This window comes from Engraulis encrasicolus, unplaced genomic scaffold (genome assembly GCF_034702125.1).
Source record: "Engraulis encrasicolus isolate BLACKSEA-1 unplaced genomic scaffold, IST_EnEncr_1.0 scaffold_593_np1212, whole genome shotgun sequence".
In the NCBI taxonomy this organism is placed as follows: Eukaryota; Metazoa; Chordata; class Actinopteri; order Clupeiformes; family Engraulidae; genus Engraulis; species Engraulis encrasicolus.
In genome coordinates, this window is record NW_026945910.1 from 452 (window position 1) to 5,000 (window position 4,549).

At 41.8% G+C, this 4,549-nt stretch overlaps 1 long non-coding RNA gene across 2 annotated transcripts; it reads left to right on the forward strand.

Annotated features, from left to right (window-relative positions):
• The first annotated feature begins 1,261 nt into the window (after window positions 1–1,261).
• LOC134444556 (uncharacterized) lies at window positions 1,262–3,544 on the forward strand. 2 transcript variants are annotated; one of them, XR_010034021.1, is made up of 6 exons: window positions 1,262–1,415; window positions 1,612–1,716; window positions 2,165–2,243; window positions 2,352–2,463; window positions 2,673–2,777; window positions 3,376–3,544. It is a non-coding gene; the product is annotated as an uncharacterized LOC134444556 (long non-coding RNA). The 2 variants fall into 2 exon arrangements; XR_010034020.1 differs by lacking the exon at window positions 1,262–1,415 and having other exon boundaries at window positions 1,488–1,716.
• The last annotated feature ends 1,005 nt before the right edge of the window (window positions 3,545–4,549 follow it).

Sequence of the window (4,549 nt, forward strand, 5' to 3'; positions counted from 1 at the left end):
TGTATTCTCATAAGAGCTCCGAAAGCTTGGTTACACGCACGTGTTCCTGGTATTCTGTTGTTTCGGTTAATGATTTGAAATGTCCATTTACGCTAACAGTAGAATAGTTCAGTTTCCGTTCGCTGTAGGCCTACTTGTTCTCCGGTTATAGTCGATGCAAAGGACATCTGATTTCTGCGCGAGTGAATCCAACTTGGAGAGTTCAGCGGGAGAGTGCGCTAGGGGGAAAAAGTCTTGTAGCTACCGGGTAAAAAATATGGATAAAAAAACAGGTGTAAAAGCGCATGTAGACTACGCGAGGCATGCAACATCGTGTATGCTGCGGGCAGAGGTTAGGGAGAGAGAAGGCTGGGCCAGTCAGTCTAGCGTTTGACACAGGACAAATTGCAATAGTTGGCCAAATCATTCCAAGTTTTTGTTTAATCCGATTCCTTTGTAGGCCTATATCTAAAGGATCTTAAAAAAGTGAACGATATTTAGTGAAACATAGGCCTACTTTTTTCCAGGTCAAAGCTGGAGCGTTCCTATTCCTACTCATTTTTTCTACAGGAAGACATTAAAAGAGATACTAGGTGAATAGGCTAAAATTTGAGTAGTTTGAGTAAAACTTCAGTAGCTAATTCAAACTTTGACAAAGATTTTTTTGTAGCCTATTGCAAGTTGTCTGAAATATGATGATTAAATATGCATGAGATGACAACCAGGCAAGTGTTGAGGGGGTGTTAGGAGACTGATGAGAGGAGGGGTGCTTAGTGTCATTTGGGGGCATTTTGGCCTATTTTATTTTTTAATAGGCCTACTAAGGGTTTTGATGAGGTCAATGGGGTGTTGGGGAAACTTACTATGAGAACCACTGCTCTATCATGATAAAAACCTATTTTATCAAGCTATCTACCCAACCCCCCATCAGACATGACAGCTAAGTCATGGAGTAAGGTTGGCAGTTCTCATGTTCACTGTCCCTTAGTCGCTAATAACTACAGTATGCTCAAAATTAACCATTTAAATACTTTTTCAGCTAAGTCCTCTCCCCCCTAGTCTGAGACTGTTTTACAACACCATCCACTGCGCACAACACACACGTGTGCACCTACGTTTGCGCGCGTGCACTGCGCGGCGCCGCACCGCGCCGCACCGCGCTCTTGTCACCTTTTTCACCCCTGACCTGTTTGCATGCCTGTGTAGATGGCCTCTTCAAGAAATTGAAATTATGTATGGTCACTTTTTCTTATTGTTTCACGTGGAGGTCTACTGACCTTGTCTAAATAATGTAGGCTAGTTTATGTCCATGTATTATATTAGGACCCAAGGTTAATGGGTTATTCTATTTGCCATGTTTTCACAGGCTGCTGTCTCATAATATGGCGAAGACGAGTCACCTGAAGGCCTAACTCGCCATAGAAGACTGAAAGAATGTAAGATTAACTTCTTTGTGACCAATATGACTTGCTCATTGATAAATTTGCTATGTCAATATGAGGTGCATGGCGAATTATTTAATTTATTTGTCTCGCTTCTAGGAGCTGTAGAAACAACAGGGTGTTCTTTTTCAGGGTATTCTTTTTTATAGAACTGGACAGGTCATTTATTCGTTCCCCTTGTTTTTTGAAGTGTCCTGCAGGATGCTGTGTCCTGCAATCCTGTGTGCTGTGCTACAGACGCGTGTGGAGGTCAACCCAAAATGGGCACAGTCTCACCACAGAAGAGTGAAAGAGGGTAAGCTTAACCTATAGCCTACGTCAGGGTCGGGGAACCTTTCTTATTCGAAGGGCCACTTCAAATTCATCCGAGGGCCGTAAAAGTCCTCCAAGGGCCGTACTATGAACACAAACCAGGATTTTCCCTTTCACTTTAGGCCTATATTGAAGGCAGCCACATTTAAACAAACACCACCATCTTCAGGTTCCCTGAATATAACTTAATTGTTTTGCAAATGTATTTTCTAAGATTCCTTTACAAAATATGTCATATTTCATGTGAAGCTGAATAGCATTAAAATTATATCGGGGGGCCAGATAAAACTGCCTCAAGGGTCGCAAACGGCCCTAGAGACATAGGTTCCCCACCCCTGGCCTACATTGTCAATATGACTTGTGCTACTTTACAGATAAGTTGTCAATGCTGTGCATTGCTATGTTTTGATTCATTTTCTTACATCCTGCAGATCCTGGCAGGGAGACGGTAGTGTCCTGCAGAATGGTGATGGGCCAATCTTACAAGAGACCACAGAAAACTGATATAGTGTAAGATTATCCCTGTTGGGCTCAATAGGTCTTGCTTATTGACATATTTGCTATGTCAATATGAGGTGCATGGCAAAGTATTTATTTATTTATTTGTCTCGCTTCTAGGAACTATAGAAACAACAGAGTGCCTGCTGCAGTATGACGAGGACACCCTGAGCAGAGAGCTCCAATAGACCCAGGTCCAGTGTCTTGGCAGGGTGAAATGGCACTGATATGGGTATGTACTGATGTCAGTTAAAATGAATGAATGAATTAATTCTCATATCTGAATAATGTGAACACTGGATTTACCACACACACACACACACACACCCTAGGCCTAGATGATTTGGACCCAAGGTTACTTTTACCACAGCTCTGGCACATCAATTTTCATTTGTTTAATAACTGGGCAGGTCATTTATTCATTCCCCTTGTTTTTTGTAGTGTCCTGCAGGATGCTGTGTCCTGCAATCCTGTGTGCTGTGCTACAGACGCGTCTGGAAGCCAACCTGAAATAAGCACAGTCTCTCCACAGAGGAGTGAAAGAGGGTAAGCTTAACCTATAGCCTACGTCAGTGGTGGGGAACCTTTCTCATTCGAAGGGCCAATTCACATTCATCCGAGGGGTCGTAAAAGTCCTCCAAGGGCCGTACTATGAACACAAACCAGGATTTCCCCCTTCACTTTAGACCTATATTGAAGGCAGCCACATTTAAACAAACACCACCTTCTTCAGCTTCCCTGAATATAACTTAATTGTATTGCAAATGTATTTTCTAAGGTTCCTTTACAAAATATGTCATTTAATGTGAAGCTGAATAACATTAAAATTATATCGGGGACCAGATAAAACGGCCTCAAGGGTCGCAAACGGCCCTCAAGACATAGTTCCCCATCCCTGGCCTACATTGGCAATATGACTTGTGCTACTTTATAGATAAGTTGTCAATGCTGTGCATTGCTATGTTTTGATTTATTTTCTTACACCCTACATATCCTGGCAGGGAGACATAGTGCATGAGACCATAGAGGACAAAAATAGTATAAGATTATCCCTGTTGGGCTCAATATGTCTTGCTTATTGATATATTTTCTATGTCAATATGAGGTGCATGGTGAAGTATTAATTTATTTGTTGTTTCTACAGCTCCCAGAAGTGAGACTGAGTGCCTGTTGCAGTATGACGAGGACACAGTGACCAGAGACCTTCAGTAGACCCTTCTGGCATGATTGGCGGCTGAAGAACATGAAATCAACAGCAATGTTTATAATGTTGTACATACCTGTATAGTCTGTATTAAAAGGCAGTACCTGTACTATTTTTTCCTCTTACTTTCATATTTACCACGTATTTACTATGAATTGACAACTTTTACTCAAATCCATTTTTGTATGTGCCCTGACTAAAACTATCCTTAAACCTAACCTGTCAGAGGTGTAACAACAACCTGCTCTTAGCAGTGTGGCAGCAGTCTACTTGGATGCAGTGGGGAACATAGAACCCTTTTTTGAAAAAGCATTGTATGTTTCTGAGTTTTATGAATTGTGCCCTTCCCAAACATCATGCATAGGCTAGGCGTATCTATGACACGCTGATTTGAACCCACTATCGCGTGTGTCCAATACGCATTTTCAAGTTAAGTCGTGCTCCACAACGCCCTGTGACAGGTTCGGTTTAGGGATGGTTTTGGTTTAGGCACAATTTAGGTAGAAATTCGCCTAATCTCGCTGTTCTTGGCAAAAGTAAAGCAGCAGAAACATTACTTCACTGACAGGTTAGGTTTAGGGGTGGTTTTGGTTAGGGCACAGCAAAGCATATTTGCGTTTAGTAACAGAAATGCGCTGTGACAAAACAAAATCGCCGACACGGCGGGAAAACTGCGCAAACCTCGTCACGTGTCAAAAGTGCATGACGGCGCTTTACCGGTGTTTTGAGGAGCACGCTTTAAATTCAAAATGCGTCGCACCAACACGCTGAATGCACTAGCGTGCGATACGTACGCTAAAGCATGATGACAGCCTGCCCAAACCTAATCTGTCGGTAATGAAATGTTTCCTAGTTGTACATTTGTGACCTGAGTGCTGTGTACATCACTGCATATAGAGTATATTGTTTGCAGGGTATGTGTGTAGTTGCATGGTTCTTGTCAAAGTGTGTGTACATTGTTTGGTGTGATATTAAAAGCGTTAAAAAAATCATTTTCATTTCATTTTTCATTTTATCAATAAATTCACATCATGCATGCATGCTAAAGCCCCATCACAGTGCAGCCTATAATGATGTGAATATAATGATGTGAATATACTAAGTAAAATAAACC